General features: G+C 37.7%; 1 long non-coding RNA gene across 1 annotated transcript; it reads right to left on the bottom strand.

The window, feature by feature from the left end:
• Positions 1-1,596: 1,596 nt before the first annotated feature.
• Positions 1,597-9,878, bottom strand: LOC139118519 (uncharacterized). The gene is made up of 3 exons (XR_011548751.1): positions 9,583-9,878; positions 3,291-3,576; positions 1,597-2,502 (listed from the first exon to the last, which is right to left on the bottom strand). It is a non-coding gene; the product is annotated as an uncharacterized lncRNA (long non-coding RNA).
• Between the last annotated feature and the right edge of the window lie 7,741 nt (positions 9,879-17,619).

The following is a 17,619-nucleotide window of genomic DNA, read 5'->3' as shown; positions in this document are numbered from 1 at the left end:
GAAAAGAATTGTAAAAGTTTGAGAGTCCAATTTGTGTCCCCGAGGCGCATTGTACCGTAACATATATACCTTATCATGTCTTTCATGAATATTGCTGAGCGGTTGTAGCTTTGATTTTGTTTTGCCCTTGCTAAATTTGGTTGACAGTCGGGCGGGGTTTTTTCAAATGAGGTCAGAAATACGTAAGAACTTTAAAATACGACTTCGTCGATGGAAGAAAACAATAAATTCACCTTCCGTTCGATTAATGAAAAAATATAGTAAAACAGGAAAACGATGAATGGTGAAATGACGTCAATTTTACGCAAACGGTTGATGCAAACGGTAAACATATTATTGTCCCCTGCATAGCAACGGTTTGCAAGGATTTTAGAATTTTAATAACCTGGACGACAAGGTCGACATTGTCTAATGATTCCCCTTCGATTGTTGTCATGAACAGGGCCAAGACTTGAGGAGGTGATATTGTCCTATTACGCAGGGATCAATTACCATTTTCCGTTGCTTTTGATCAATGAAGATAGTCCTTCCTATTTCTGTACAATATAATGAGCACTTTTCTCCTGGATTTAGGCATATGTAAATATTCACTGTATACCACAATAATGACATATGTTTCGTTGCATTTAAAAAAAATTCATTTTGTCCTCAAGTACACGAAAGTAGTTTATTCAAAGTGTTACATGCAGGGATAATAATTTTATGAGTCAGGTTTTGGCCTCACAATCGAAAGGCCTTCACGGTTTATGCAAGAAGTTAATGCTTGACTTTTCACAGATGAATGAAACTTTGATAGCCGTGAAAGACGCGTGAATGATTTCAGCGACGATGAATATGATTGGATTGCATTGCCACAGTTTTAATTAGGGTAGAATGCGCCCTTGGGGCAGATTTTCGATCCACAAACTTTGTCAATACTTTTATGGCCTAGCACTTGTGGAGGCTTTTTTTGAAAGGTTTCACCGTCTTTCTTTGAAAATCGAACGTGCATTTTTTCCATAGAGTTAACACTAGGATGGCGGCCATTTTGAATTTGAATTATTTGTTTCTCTAGAACAAAATTTGCACATTGAGCCCTAACGAACGGTTTAAAGATACACTGTCACCTGTTCCAATTTTGCCGCAGTACCATGGAAAGTGAAAATCTAAGCAATCACAGATTTTCAGCGGTGGCCGCTTTTTAAAAACAGCGCCCTCACATGGGCATTTCGAATAATAAGGAACGCCCATTTGACTATATATGGGCATATTTAGATTACAGGTGACTGCATACCTTTAAGTTTCGTTATGGAATGTTTGAGCAAACTAGCTTAAATGAAAGTCGGTGAACGTCAATTGTACGGTGAAACAAGATCAGTGAATATATCTGTAAAAAACGCCGCATCGTATTATCTTTCTTGCGGCCGTTAGCACGCAAGAAATTATTTGAGAGAGCGTACCCAGGGAGAAAATTTTGCAAAGAGAAAGAAAGTTCTCACAGGGAAGTTTCTTGCTTTGTGCACGAATTTAACAACGATAAAGAGAAAGCGAGAATATGAGTTCATATGTACTTCTGAATAGAGAAAGAAAAATGAAAGATAGAAAGCGCTTTCCGGCTGTAGCACATTTTTATTGACATAATTCGATCGGCCATTACTATATGACTTCAAAAACCCTTGTTAATATAATATACGATTTTAGTTATAAATCACAGTACATCCGGTTGTCGGTCTCTATAATCAACGTCACGGTCGTAACTTTGCATTAACCCCGGGTCGGCAGACCAGAACCATTTTCTTCATAAAACCGCCGTCCGACGTTGACCCCGATTTTCAAGTTCAAGAGCGCCCACAGACATGGGAGTAATAACGCTTACCCAGATGCACACGAATAAAACTCTGTGTGCGTGAGTCCTGGGGCTTAACTCTGAACAAATCTGTCGACTCAAGCCTCTACCGTATTGGTTTTTGGTACACATGAAATCCCTAGGGATACTGCTTATTTATAGAAATCAACGAATTGTGTCACGTTTGGGAAATCGATGCGTTATAAATTGGCGCCGTATTGACCCAACAAAATTTTAAGACGTGTTTGCTCACAAGTCCTCAGGGGTCATAGAAGAGCTTCTGAAAGAGACACTTCTGGAGTGTACTTAGGAAAAGACGATGTTCTTTCCCGCGCACATTGCGTCTCCCTTTTCATGTTGGCCGCAATCATGACGTCATCAATGCAGTTCAACATGGCAGAACCCAATCTAGCGAATTAGGCATTCATCACTTCCCTCTTGTTGGTGTAGGACCACTCTTATCTGTACCAAAAAAATCCTTTCGCTTTACCAGTAGATTGACTGCGTGCTAAATGCTGGCTTGTCTGTAGCCGACGACGTCAATGTTACCAGAACAATGTAAGAATAGGGGTTAATCGGGCGGCGATAGGTTCGTCTGCTTTTTTCTGAGTAATGCACCCATTTCAGCAATCAATTATTTTGGGTTTTATCAATCTGAGATCAAACCGATGATTGCACTACCGTAGTTCCGAGTTATGGATGGAGAGAGAGAGAGAGAGAGAGAGAGAGAGAGAGAGAGAGAGAGAGAGAGAGAGAGAGAGAGAGAGAGAGAGAGAGAGAGAGAGAGAGAGAGAGAGAGAGAGAGAGAGAGATTTAAATTATAAGCTAGCGGTGCTTTATTCGTTAAAACGAAAATATTCCACATTTCTGAAATTAAACGGTGATATTGATATGCTTTCTGTGAACTAAGACTGGCTGTCAATGTGGGCCACTATGGCTGAAATTTCGCGAATAATAAAGCTGTGTCAACAAAACCAACGTTGGCTACAAATGTTGAATAAAACGACGTGTCAATGTAAACGAAAAGAGGCAATAAAGTCATAATTAATGAACAAATTAATGAGAAAACAATCACGCAACTGCAGTACGCATTATTGTATTAATTAATTGACTTTTCAGGTTACAACAAAAAATTATTCTTATGCTCTTAATGTTGACTAACCATATGCCACTAGACACACTACAGGCTAAAATTGGGTGCACGACATACTTGCTACAAACCGGAGAGCAGGTTCTAGCCTCCAAAATAGTGCGGGAGATCGATGTAATGTCGTCTGCCTGAAGTCACGTGTCAACTTACGGTTCATACTATGACGTCAAGCGCCTTAATTATGACTTTGAAACGAAAGACGAGAATTTTGAAATGGATTTTTTAATTGCTTACTTCTTAGGGCAGTTTTTAGAGAAATTCCAAGAAAGACATTCTGAGGGATTCAAAGAATATTTTGCAGTGTACATATTTCACCTGTTCCATACTGCACTGTGAGAAAAAACACCACTCGTCTGACACTGCGGCGTCACACATCGCTGTTGGTTCCATCACCGTCTAGTTATTAAACAACTTTAGCTTGATAAAAAGTCACCAGATACCGTTGAGATGCCGAACGCTGGAGAAAAAAGGTACGGCAAAAACATATGCCAACAATTCACGAAGTTTCGCCGTCGGTATTGTATGGTGTAATTATGGGATTCATATCTGCCCTAACACGTTACGCGGCGTTGATATACTGAACCAGTGACGACTCAGTGACCTATAAAATATAAAAAAGATAAAACGCTTTATTAAAACCATCGAAGGTAAAAAAAGCTTCGAAGGTTATCAAATTTAGTTGTGTATTTAAAATAGCCAATCATCAGTGTCGGCTCCATCACCGTCGTCGTCGACATCATCATCATCATGATCATCATCATCATCATCATCATCATCATCATCATCATCACCATCCTATCACGAAATACGAGAGCAATCTGCATATATAGTTTATTCTTTGTTTTCGATTACACCATTTCAGTTACGTTCGCATAAAACGATGATCTTACATCAATTAATTTTGTAACAATAGTGAAGCACGCACTTAGATAATTACAAGAGATTTAGAATCTGTTAGTATTTAATCCTTGATAATTGTTAATCTCATGCAGTTAATCTGAAATAGTCTCAACCGCATTATATGATAAACAGCCGCGATAACAAACAAAGTAACAATAATGGAAATTATTACATTAGCAAACAGAGAAATTTTACTCCATGTGTATAGATTTACAAATGTCGAGAAATTGAATCATTGAGTAAAGCTACCCTAACCAAACTAGGTTAACGGTTTCTTTAAAAAAACACTCCCGAAAACCTCACCAGACGAACACAGACAGAGTGTCCAACGGCGCATGCACAAGTTGGCGCGTAACCTGATCAACAGCTATGGTAAATTTACCTCCGACGCGACTCACTCTTCATTCAATCATGTTCCTTGTCACTTTGTTGTTCAAATGAGCTTTTAGGGTCCGTTGGACACATATAACCAAAGGCCTTGTATTATATAGAGTGGAAAGGCAATCACGTCTTTTCTCAAAAACTTTGAAAGTTTGACGGCCCATGGAATTATTGACTGACTACCTGGGGTCAATTACGCAGCCGTGGGATGATGGCGGCGTGACTGCAATGTACATCAAATATTTAAACTGTGCCAGTCCCTCAAAGCGCAGCGTAGACTAAATCTTTAATTAAACGAAACGAGTAAGTGTGTCTGAGCAAAGTTAAGTAAATAACATCAAAGTGAAAAGAATGAGAACACCTGGACGAATTATAGATAAACTGATAAGTACCTAGAGGGACAAATTGGCTAAACGGTTATAAAATTAAATTAAAAAATGGAGTTTTAGATATGTAATACATTAATAATTGATGATGATGATGATGATGTTGATAATGATGATGATGAAGATGATGATAATGATAATGATGATGATGATGACGACGACGACGACTACGACGATGATGATGATGACGATGATGATATGTGATAATTATGATGACGACAACGACGACAATGATGATGATGAAGATGATGATGATGATGACAATGATGATGATGATGATGATGATGATGATGATGATGGTGGTGCCGAAAGGACAGAGCAACCATCTTAGTAGTGAACTATAGTTTGTTGCTTTGCTTTGCCTGTGCTCTCGAATCAAACATGGCGGGCTAAAGTTATTGACCTCGCCCCAAGCATGCACCGAGGTGACCTCTACAGAGATGTCACAGCCTCGGAACGTGCAATGGTCAGCGAACATCCAGGAACGTGCCCAGTTATGCGATAGCATGGTTAATTGTGGTCAAGTTACCTTGAAAATACAGACCGCTTTACCTCGTTTCCTGCACTTAGCAAGCAGTGTATGGTGGTCTTCGAATTCGTCCAATCTTGGGGCAGGGTTGTCAAAAATTAAATAAGCAATTGATTGTAAAATATTAGATCCGCCCATTATGCAAAAAAATTTTTTTCAAAACCCTTGAAAGTTAGAAAAGTTATAATTCGATGGAAAATGTGTGTATGCTCTGCCTATACACAATACAAACACGGTATATCAGATCTAGATCGGAGAAAATACATATTCGCGTTCCAAACAACTACTCCTAAGATCTCCTGGTCCATCCCCGAGAAATCCCTTTATTACCCAACAGAGCGTGAGTGTTTCTGCTCACTCTAATTTGCATGCTCATTTACCAAGGTAGTATGCACCTCGAAAGTGAAAGACTTAAACTTATGATCAGACTTTCCTCAATAAAACTTATCACCATCATCTTACCAAATCAAAGTATAAAAATCAGGGCAACAGTGCAAAGTTAGGTACTAGAGAAACAAATTACCTAACATTTTCCAATATCTGAAATTCAAAATGGCCGCCATTCCAATATCTGAAATTCAAAATGGCCGCCATTCCTGTGTTAACCCAATGGATTTTATAGAATTTTCAATTTTTTCCAAAAACGAAGACTGTAAAAACTTTTCTTTCATCAAAAGCTTTAAAAGGATCCCCCATGAGTGGTAGATCAGAAAAGAATTGCAAAAATTTGATAGTCTAAATGTGTGTCCCCGAGGCGCATTCTAGCTTAAATTGGAAGAAACATGCGTCAGACAAGTATTTAACGTTGGTGAGGTTGTAGATTCGCTCCGAAATTGTGCGCATAGGAACTAAAGCAAAGCATTAACTATCATTATGATAATTTCAAACCAACTCGTGGACTCACTCTAAATCCCTAAAGATTCTGTAAGGTTGCAGTCACAGAGGTTGAAGCAGTAGATTTTAGTTTAGACATTTAAGGTTGCTACCCTGTAGGTCTCGTGTGATACGTGTCAAGCTTTTACGCAAGACGTCAGATCGTCTCACCTTGTAAAATATAAACTAAGTGTATATCTAAACGTTAACGTCACTTTTAAAGCGAGCGGGTTTTGAATATTTCATATTTGATCAGATTCGGTAAAACACGATGGATTCAAGGAACCAAAGACGAGAGAATTTAACGACCTACTGTCATGCAAGCCGCATCGTTGCATAATTCTAGCAAAGATTTCTTTGAGAAAAGGACATTTTGTCCGGAATAAGTGGACAAGATTCCTTCCAAGCAGTCCCAAGGGCAAACGTTACGTCGACGTTTCGTAATTTGTGAAGATAGGTCTTGACTTTTTATCAAAACATTGTAAAAAACCAAAGCTTATAATATCGCAATATGCATCATTTCTGCAAATTTTCCGAAAATTTTGACCTTTTGATCAATCGCGTTCTGAAATATTTGGCATTCAATTTGGCAGTACTGTCTTCCGGACATCAAGAAATGCTGCCAATCTTTTCTGGAGCTCATTGGACCAGTCGAGCAACTTCGGAACGGTGAAATAAGGCGCATATTTTAAGACATGGGAATATCGTCCAGTGTGTGAAACCACGCGCGTTTTTCGCCTGCGCTATCTTTGATCTTGTTCACTGACCCGACCTACATCTTTGGTGACATTATCACCGACCACCGCATGGACACTGGGACAAGTACGCCCGCGACGTCTCGGGAATCGTCTCTCTAATCTCTTGGAATTTCAACTATTCTTACAAGCTGGTCTCAGTCACAACTTTGTGCAACAAAGGCTAGTATTCTTCCAAAGGCGAGGAGTTAAAGTTTAAATGGTTTCATATTTGGGGTTTTGAATTCTTTGAAAACCGCAGAACGAGTTAAATCTTGGACTGGTTCAACTTTCCCCCTGCTTGAACGCATTACTCTAACTTGTGACGGCACGATTCTGTGAAATTCCCTCGATCTCAACATATTTAAACAGCTTGCGTCGCAGTCTGAAAGAAGCTTGCAATCTGTTGAGAGTCGGCGGAGAAAAGATGATCCAATTACTAGAATCGTCATACACTATTATAGTATTTCTCATCGATTTTATAATGTCAAGAATATACGCCTGTTTCCCCGCCCAAAACACTATATTTTGGGCAAACCCTCTTTCGACCGCAGTTGGCCAGAAAAAATATTGTTCCTCAGATTATTTTTGGAAAGCTACAGCGGCAGCATACTCCCGTTAGTTACATTGTTACTGATGACTTGGAGTCTAGATTATAAAAGCTGTCAACAATTAACAAATGTATTACATATACAGACAGTGTTGACAGAACAAATTCTGAACATTTCTACATGCTCCGAGAAGATAACAAAAAAAGTACGAAATGAGCGCGATGGTAATGCCCTAAAAGTTAATCAATTATAGTATTTACTAAATTTAAAACAACAACACTAAAACAACAACAACAACAAAGCAATTGAAAATTGACTAAATAAGAAGCGTAGATTCCAAGGAACGAAGTAACTATTCTTCCCGGCTAAGATAGCTTTAACCCTTAGAGTGTTGTAATTTTTCCCACCAAAATTTTAGTGCAACATTCTAACAATTCTTATGATTTTTACAGTAATTTTGTTATTATTTTGGACCAAATGGACATCACATTTCATTGGCTACAGGTTTTCATCAGAATTTTGGCAAAAGTCCTTAAAAAATTCGCCTGAGGTACATTTTATATAGGCGACAAAAGTTGACTTTGGCGCTCAAAGGGTTAAGCAACGGCTTTCAATTTACATCGGATGTTCATTGTTGAGCTATGAGTGAACTGAAAGCTCATTGTCCAGGCGTTCGCTTTTCAGCCAGCCTAAAATTTTGTCCCGAACCGAAGCAAAGTGGAACATTATGATATATTCAGGAAACGTACAAATTTTTCAATATATGAACTCTGAGTTTTCAGAAGTACTTCGGACTGTTTCGTGTTCATGAAAGTACAAGCAGAAAAAACAGACATAAAAATTGCAAACAAGGAATAATTTTCCCGGTATTTCTGTTCCATTTCCAGAGGCAAAGCTCAGGGAATAATCTATGTAATCTAAAAATGCTATTTCTAGTATACAGAAATTCGAAAGCCGTATATGGATGCATTCGTGCAATGCGGATTTTGCTTTCTTAAATAGATTAATTGATAGCTGAACTATCGCGAAAGGGGGCTTTACATATTGTCCAAAAAAGAAGAATTTTTATCAAACGTGTTTTTTTCTTCTTCTGAGACTGACGAATTTAGTCCAGGAGCTAAAATTTATTGCTTTTCCAATATCAGTCAGATGTACACATATTTCACTACCAATACTTGCGTGATTTCTTCCCTGTAATGCGACGCATGGATCAGGCGGCCTTGTGAGGGTGTGAACCACGACCGGTGGCGGCTCGGACGACCAAGGTCATCCGAGGCGTTTGATGAATGGCTGCCAAGGTTCAACGCGTGTGACCTCATTTATCATACCCGGCAGTGAGTCCGTACAATTGCAGGAATGAAAAAACACCCTAGGAAACAATCGGAAACGGCTTCATTCGAGCAAATGAGTGAATTGAATCTAACGTAGAGACTTTGTCAGTCGCTTTGGACGATATGTTCATAGTTTACTACACAATGCATGGTCGAATACAGGATAACTGGAGAAAACTCTATTTTCAGGGTCCTGCCTACAGAGTTAATTTCACTCCTTTGGTGTTTAAAGAATCATTGCAGTTAAAATATTTTGATTAAATATAGAAAATTATGGAAAATGGGGAAAAAATACTCCTCTACGGGTCTGCAACGACCGATGCTGATTAAATCAAATACTGTATACCGTTAACACTTCATATTTCATTCGATTTTTTCACTCGAACTTCAACGCTAAATGACTTGGCAAAAAGCGAAATAGACAAAACCAGAAATAGATGAGTGATGGGTATTTACAGATACAGACACTTTCCCAAATCAACATTTTCATTGGTTGTTGATGTAAACAATCTCTAATTAGAAGTTTTTGACAACATTGTTTGTTTTTACGCGCATAATGACGTTGCTCCTCTGTCGTGTATATTTAGGTCAACCCCGCTTTTGATTCTAGTTGTCATTAAACGCTGAAGTTGAAACAATATACGAGTAGATGTATGCCATCCAATATAACTAGGGCTTAATAATGTTATTACACATAAAATTGACTGGTATAATCTTAACGTCGCCTCTCTTAAACACTACAGGAACATTAGTATACTTTTGTTTCTCAGCAAACATGCAACTAGTAAGACAATTTAGTCTACTGTCCTTGACGAAGGAGCATTCGACCACAAGGCGGCCACAATTTTCTTGTTTGGAACACTGGTGGATATTATGGCCGTCGCATAATATACATCTAGACATACACAAGACAGTGTTGTACCTTCATGGCGCCAAAAACGGCCTTACCAAAAAACCAACAACACGCTGTCGTTGACGAATACAAGGCCTGAGATATAGAACACGAAAATGGCGGTTTTGCATACGTGTGGTACAGCACGCTTGGCGGACGACTGTGTGGTCCGGTCTGCTATCACACGGGAACAGGCAATGGCGACGACTTCCTATATCTTGTTACTGCGGGAAGAGGTCTACATTTTGCATGTTTCCTATAGAATTCCACACACAAATATGTTGTTTTGGACGCTTTAGGCTAGACACGCACATCTCGTTGATAGCCGTCGGCCACTGTTATTTTTGTACACACGTAGGGGTATCATAACCGAAGACTGAACTCTGTCCTTAAATTCAACCCGAAAAAAACACAGCTATTCATGAAAAATGTCAGCCTCAATTATAGGTTTTATTTTCTTGAAGTGATAGTACGATCACATTGTTGTCAAAAACACAACCGGCAGTATTCTGACGTAGAACAAATTTGACATCCTGACGTATATGTATTGCAGGCGTAAGATGTTCCTCTTTAGAGGTGCTCATCGTCGTCGTCGTCGTCGTCGTCGTCGTCGTCATTGTTGTTGTTGTTGTTGTTGTTGTTGTTGTTTTGTTCCTCCTCAATAAGAGAAGAATCACGACACAATTAAACTAATAGAAGTACATAACTTGAGAATACAGGTCAGGAGAAACTATCAAAATGATTGACATAGCACAACAGGTTTAAATGGTTGAAGGCCTAATCTAAGAGACTTTGTAAGACATTGACCAAAAGTCAATAAATAGTTTACTTAAGCATCTAAGAACACTTGTATTAATTGAAAGCCAATTCTTGAGATATTGCGTGTTCGTGTGGTTCTTGAAAGTTACATTCGCTATCCTGTAAAATATATTGTAAATAATAAAACGTACTGGTTTGACAAATTGAGTGGAATATATATAGCAAAGTCTCTTTCGATTTAAATTCAATAAAGTGACAGCAAAATTTCCATTGGCTTTATCAAAGATTATTGTCCAGAAAGTGTCCCTTTGTTCAAAAGTGGAACTGCAGGAAGTTAACAATTTGCTTAAGCAATCTTCAACAACAAATTGATATTTTATAAAGTGAGGGTAGTGTTGATAAAGTCAACGAAGTGTGTCAGTCATGAAGTCTATAAAAAAGATAAGTATGTAGATACATACGAAATAGAATGTATTTGAACACACGCTTTCATAATAGAAATAATAATTTATTTATAGAGCGGCGATATCCAGTGTGATAAATGTGATCAAAGACGCTACATTAAAAATTACACTGCTATTTAAAAATGTAAAAGACTCACGTAAAACGAGAAAAGTTCACACTAAAATGTCAAAAAAAAACCCACTTCGTACACCAACTCACCTGGTAAACTTATATCACCGCCATAGGGTACAAAGATTAACTGAAAGCTAATTTAAGGAGGTGAGTTTTAAGGTTTGATTTAAAAGAAGAGAGAGTAAGGGAGCATCGGACCTCAAGTGGAAGATTGTTCCGAAGAACGGGGGCCGCAACACTGAAAGCACGATTGCCATATTTCTTAGTATGTGATCGGCAGATCTCAAATTACGATTCTGAAAATTAAAATCTTAAAAATTATGCGTTGAGAAACAGGTTACAAATGTAATTGCTTACATACCGGTGTGATATGTGAAGTAGGTTTAGAACGAGTGGCAATTCTCGCAGCAATATTCAAATACGTTGAATAATTAATTAAGCATTTGGGAAGTCCTGAATCAATACGAGTTGTAGCAAATGCTCCGTTGCAGACTTAGAAAGGTACTTCCGAATCAGTGCGATACGACGTAAATGGAAAATGGATGAACGTCAGATCTGACCAACATGGGGCTTCATTGTGAGGCTAGAGTCGAGAGCGGCTCCCAGGCTCTTAGCCTTAAAGTGAACAGGAATCAAAGTATCACAAACCCTAATTTCTCTGATCCCGTTCTCAGGCTGATTACCGGTAACGGTTGAAAATATTACGAATTCAGTTTTCTCATCATTTAAGCCGAGAACATTTTCTGACATCCAGGACCTAACCACTGAACTCTTATATATACAGTGTCTATTTATTTAACAAATACGCCTTACTTAATGTATCTCGACTAACTGTTTATGACGCACATGCACACACAGTATATATATATATATATATATATATATATATATATATATATATATATATATATATATATATATATATATATATATATACTATAAATATTCTTTCATTCCGAGAATTGTACTTATATAAACCCATTCATCAAAAATGGAACTGTATAAAGTATTAATCTGTTTCAAACAATACATAGGGTAAAAGACGTTATTTGACCAGTCTTTGTCAAGACGAGACATAATTGATCATTCCGCCCACGTCGCATTAAAAAAGTCAGAAACGTTATTTTTTCGTTGATAATAGAATCAACGAGGCGTTGTTACGAAATTGCGTAAAATGACTCACTTGAAGACAGGTACAATATTCTCGTAGGTTTTTTTCCGTGAGCACGTAGCCTATGAGCAAGTCTGTGTGAAATCGTCATTTACATTTTATGCTTTATAGGTACATTTCATCGCCCATTATGACAAATCATTTGTTTAATATGTGTCATTTGTTTGTAAATGTTCGACTCACCACTTTATCAATGGCTCATATAGTTGGTGCCATGGGATTGACAGGAAATGCATGCTACGTTCGCTCGGGAAATTCATATTTTACGATGAGTTATGAGGTAAGCTACTCAATACGATATCATCGATACGCCCATGCATTAATGAATTTAAATCATCATTATCAATAGCTATCTTAACGTTAGAGAGAGAGAGAATAAAAATGTACGCATGTCTATTTCCTTTAGATAAAACATTAATTTTCTTTACTTGATAAAGATCTTGATAAGAAAATTACTGTTTGCGCTGTTGTTTATGTTCATTTAATAATATCTTTCATTGCGCGGAAATGCGAGTGGACCAGGAAGGCTAGACCGGAAAGAACATGTCTTTGATGTTAGGTTTGTTGCAGAGTGTATTTGCATGTGTCTTATCCGGCTAGCATATAACAATCTGCAATTGAATGTATGCCGTGTCTTTTCCCACCCGTCGGCTGAACAGAAACGTTATTGCATCACACAACGAATGCTTATTGACCCACTTTAGTAAATGTGTCTTCTTTGCTTTCAAAAATAAAGAGAAACTGTGGTCTTATAAACACAGAATGAATTTATCCATCGATCAATCAATCAATCAATCAATCAATTAATCCATACATCTGTGTGTTCAACTATCCAATCAATCAATCAACCAATCAATGGAGCAATCAATCAATCAATCAATCGTTCATTCATCCATCCATCCATCTATCAATCCGTACGTTCACCATTTCATTCATTCATTCATTCATTCATTCATTCATTCATTCATTCATTCGTTAATCCATCCATCTATCGTACGTCCCCTTCACTCATTCATTCATTCATTCATTCATTCATTCATTCATTCATTCATTCATTCATTCATTCATTCATTCACTCACTGATTCAGGGACTTCTCCTTGTCAGCAGAGAATCTCTTTTGATTGCAGCTAGTTTAAAAGACTAGAATGGGTAGCCCAAGTAGTTTGCTGACAAACCAATATATGTTGTAAGGTTTATTACCACATATAAATAAAGGGATAATAAAATGGGTGTTTTTGTAACTTATCCGAACTATACCTTTGACATGAATATTCATCTCTTAGATAAAGTGAATTTTCGCCTAAATTGAAATTTTTGTAGTAGAGTACTGAAATCCTAAAATACTCTACACAATATCGATTCTGGGTCGGTTAACGGAGTATTTTTACTGAGCGAGACTTATGAACCCACGCACTTCCGAGTGAAGGACGACGCGGTCTACTTAACCGGGTTCATAACTTTTAACACGGTACAGAATTCATTGACAAGTTGTCGGTATTTTAAACAGTAACAATAGGTGCACTTTTACGCTGACTGTTGTTGACACGCGCTAATACCTCGGTGGTTGAACCAAATTTGATTGTAGGAAGCAGCTCACAAAACACCAGCTTCACTTGATGGAGATCAACAAGCATCATCAAATATAATTACCACCGACAACCCATGTATTCCATAAACGACGGGGAAACGTCACTCACAATCAAACGACATGGCAATTGGGGAGGGGAGGGGTACGATATCCGATTCTTAAAGCAAGCAAGGCATGAGTGTAAGACTTGGCTTCCTTATTATTCATATTAATTGCTGTGACGAAACCATTTTATACGCACCCATTGTGACGAATCGGAAAAAGTCAGAGAAACCAAAATGTCACAGGATTCGACCAAACTGAGAAGACGCAATATAATGGTGCTTTAATATATATCGTACGGAAATGGTTAAATATTTTATGCAGTATCTGTGAAATGTCAAAATATCATAAAAACTGGTAAACGATAGTTCATTTTTCAATATCAATAATCAGCAACTAAATATTTCAGAATATTTCAGAATCGTGGGCGTATGGAATATAAATGTGAAATTAAAAGTAATGAAGAGTCGAATCGGGGAAAATGTCGGAGGAAATTTCAATTGTTAGTAAATTATCATCATTTTATTGATGAATAATTAAAGAAACTCAGATTTTACATCAATTTTTCTCACTAAAAAGTAGTTTTGAGGAACCGACATTATTTAAGTATTCTAATATTGTAATAATACAGGTTCCAAAGTATCGCGTAGCGGAAATTATTGTAGAAATTAATGAGAAAAATCTCACTTCAACTACGTTTGAGCTTCTCTACACTACAGCGATTTTGGGGTTTGAAAAAATAACTCGTACATGCTTTAAACTTGAGCTGATCAGCTGATCAATAGGCTCAATTGGTAGAGCATCCGAATCGAAATCGGGGAACGTGGGTTCAAAATCAAAATGATTCATCTTTCAAAGTCCTAAAATGTTTGCAATGTAGAGACGACCAGACGTAGTTTGGTGATATGGCATGTACCACAAAAGACTCATTATATATTTATGCCTGAAAACACCAACAATGATAGTTTTGATAATGTTTGAGTGCTTTTCTGCTTGAAAACATGTACCATTTCTCTTCTCACTGAAATATTTTATATACATACATTGGCCTTGTCAACACAATGCATTAACAGCAATGCCAATGTCAAGCGTGTGTGTGTGTTGAGAGATGTGTAAATGTGGAAGGAATGGAAGTGTCAGCACATGGATAATTTTTCAACATTTAGCAGGATGACTTGGATCTAAATGTCTTACCAGCTGGTGCTTCAAAAACCACCATCTACAGACCGGAAAGCAAGGACTTAGCCTGTTGGGGAGGCCTGCTGCCCCCGAATTGTCCACTATGTCAACATGTAAATTTATGTAAATTCTCAAAATTCTAGCTAAGCTAGGTTTTGCCCTTCGGCAATTTGGTTAGGTTACGGCCTTGGCGAATATCTAAAACCAAAAGAAAGCCGAAAGGCTTGAGAGGGCGGAACGAGAAGTGTGGCGGAGTAGACCTGCGACTCTTCTTTTCACTTCGAAAATCCTCAGTCTCGACTAAAACTGTCTAGACAGCTTATGTACAGAATACTTCTTCATCCTTGACAGATGAGGGTTTCCCGGGAACAGCTGACGTGTAAACAACCTGTCAGATCTTCCCATATTTGATTCAAAATATCATAAATTTGTAAAGATCCCTTAAGTCTCGTAGAAAAGTTCTTGTAGTTGCCATTATATATTTAACGTATCGAACATTATTATTGCTAATACAGGTTAGTTATAAATTTCACTAACACAGACATATTGTATGTATGTATGTATGTATGTATGTATGTATGTATGTATGTATGTATGTATGTATGTATGTATGTATGTATGTATGTATGTATGTATGTATGTATGTATGTATGTATGTATGTATGTATGTATGTATGTATGCATGGTTATATAATACTCTTGACCTTCATGCACGTCAAGGTAATCGCGATTTGATATGTCACATTTGAACTGTGCAAAGGAAATCGAACTGGAAATAATTAATCCGGTTACTGCACTACATAAGTAGCAGGTATTGAAGTTATTACGGTTGAAATCTGTGCCATCCATGCCCTTTGGGTGGATCGATTGCTGTTGCTACAGTTGTAGCCCTGGATCCAATCTGAAGATGGGGCTGTGCCAGATGTCTGAAAAATGACGCGAAAATCAACATCAAATCGACGCATAATATAAAATGTGACATTTTCAGTACACTAATCGATTTTATCCATGTACTTGCCTCATTTCATTTCGATTCATTTCCCATAGTTTCCCTTCACTAAATTATCACTGTAAGCGTTTTTGTACTTCCGTAGCATGCCCTCACCTGTGAGAGCGGCAAGCATAGTGTCTTACGCGTTTTTGTGCCGAAAAAAAACTCATTGGAGAGTTTTAAACCTAAGAACACTAACAATGATATTTTTATGATATTTTAAAATATATATGTTCTAGCAAACGTTTACCTTTCTAAGGTATTCTCACTGAAATATCGCTATACAAAGTATTGGTCCTAAAACAACATATTAAACCTAATGTTAATGTTGACAAATGAATTACAAAAGGGACTATTTTTTTGAGCAGTGATACTAGTTATTGCACACATTCAAGCTGTGTTTGTAAGTTGCAAAAAGGCCTTTTTAAGTGATTTGCCAGAAAAATGCAAGAAAGTATTACAAAAGTGAAAGTTATTGCAAGATATTTCGAAAGTTATATTAAATTGACCATAATGGAGGAGAAAGTACGTTTGCATATCTTAGTGATATGAAATGTGCTACAACACTTAGTCTGCTTCCTATACCTGGTCAAAAAAAGTCTGTTTTCCACCACCTGGCCAAGACCAGTCTGTTATCCCGCAACCTTGCGAAGACCACTTTTCCTGCACCTGGCCAAGACCAGCCTGTTTCCCTGCCACCTGGCTAAGACCAGTCTATTTTCCGACACCTGGCCAAGACCAGTCTGTTTTCCTACCACCTGGCCAAGACCAGCCTGTTTACCACTGTACTATTGAAATTGAATGACTGACTCAAGGGCAAACACTGAAGAAGGTTGACAGTTAAATCAATAATCACAAAAAGACTGGCAGAACCATATTGACAATATAAATGTAATAAAATCCTCTTAATTGAGAATTTCAATCGTCATCTCCCACTCATAGTGAAGAATATCGGATCACAACGTCACTTGACACAGACTATATTATCCTCATGGATGGTGCACTCTGCATTTGCGTCTGAACAAGACTGCGACTAATCAGCAATATTCAGGTTGAATGACAGTAACGTCATCCAGAAGCCAAGTGATTTTCTAGGGTTTTGTTTTAATTAGAAGTACTCAATCTACACTCAAAGCACTTTAAAGCTTTAAAGCTCAGGTAGCGTTTTGCTAGATATGATTTCAATGAACGAGACATACTTTTACAAACGTATTAAATACTATTGTGAACCAATTTTCTTATTTGTTTTAAAGGTATACTGTCACCTGTTCCAATTTTCCCACAGTTACCATGGAAAGAGAAAGTCTAACAATCACAGATTTTACGCGGGTGGCCGCTTTTTAAAAAACAGCGCCCTCGCATGCACATTTTTAATACCAGGGAACGCCCCTTTGAACATATTTGGGCATATTTAGATTACAGGTGACTGTATGCCTTTAATTGCAACATTCTTCTTTCCAAATGATAGCTAGAGTTATCTGGTAAAATTCATCTTGCAGAACCACGCGATCCCGTTACGACCTAAACCTGGCGTCTGTTGTTTGTTTTATGTGTATACAGATTGTAGCCTCCATATCACGCTAGGGCAAAACCACAAGAAATGTTAACGTCCGTTAGGAGTTCAAGGTCACTAAAGTTGTCCAGCTCGAAATTATGGTAAATGTTTCACAATGTATATTTCTCTTTCAAGACGAAAGTGCTCTTTGCTCCTTAAAGGTATACAGCCACCTGTAATCTAAATATGCCCATATATGGTCAAA

Source organism: Ptychodera flava, chromosome 2, assembly GCF_041260155.1.
Source record: "Ptychodera flava strain L36383 chromosome 2, AS_Pfla_20210202, whole genome shotgun sequence".
Lineage (NCBI taxonomy): Eukaryota > Metazoa > Hemichordata > Enteropneusta > Ptychoderidae > Ptychodera > Ptychodera flava.
The sequence above is the reverse complement of the archived record's forward strand: the minus strand, read 5'-3'. Positions and strand labels throughout refer to the sequence as shown.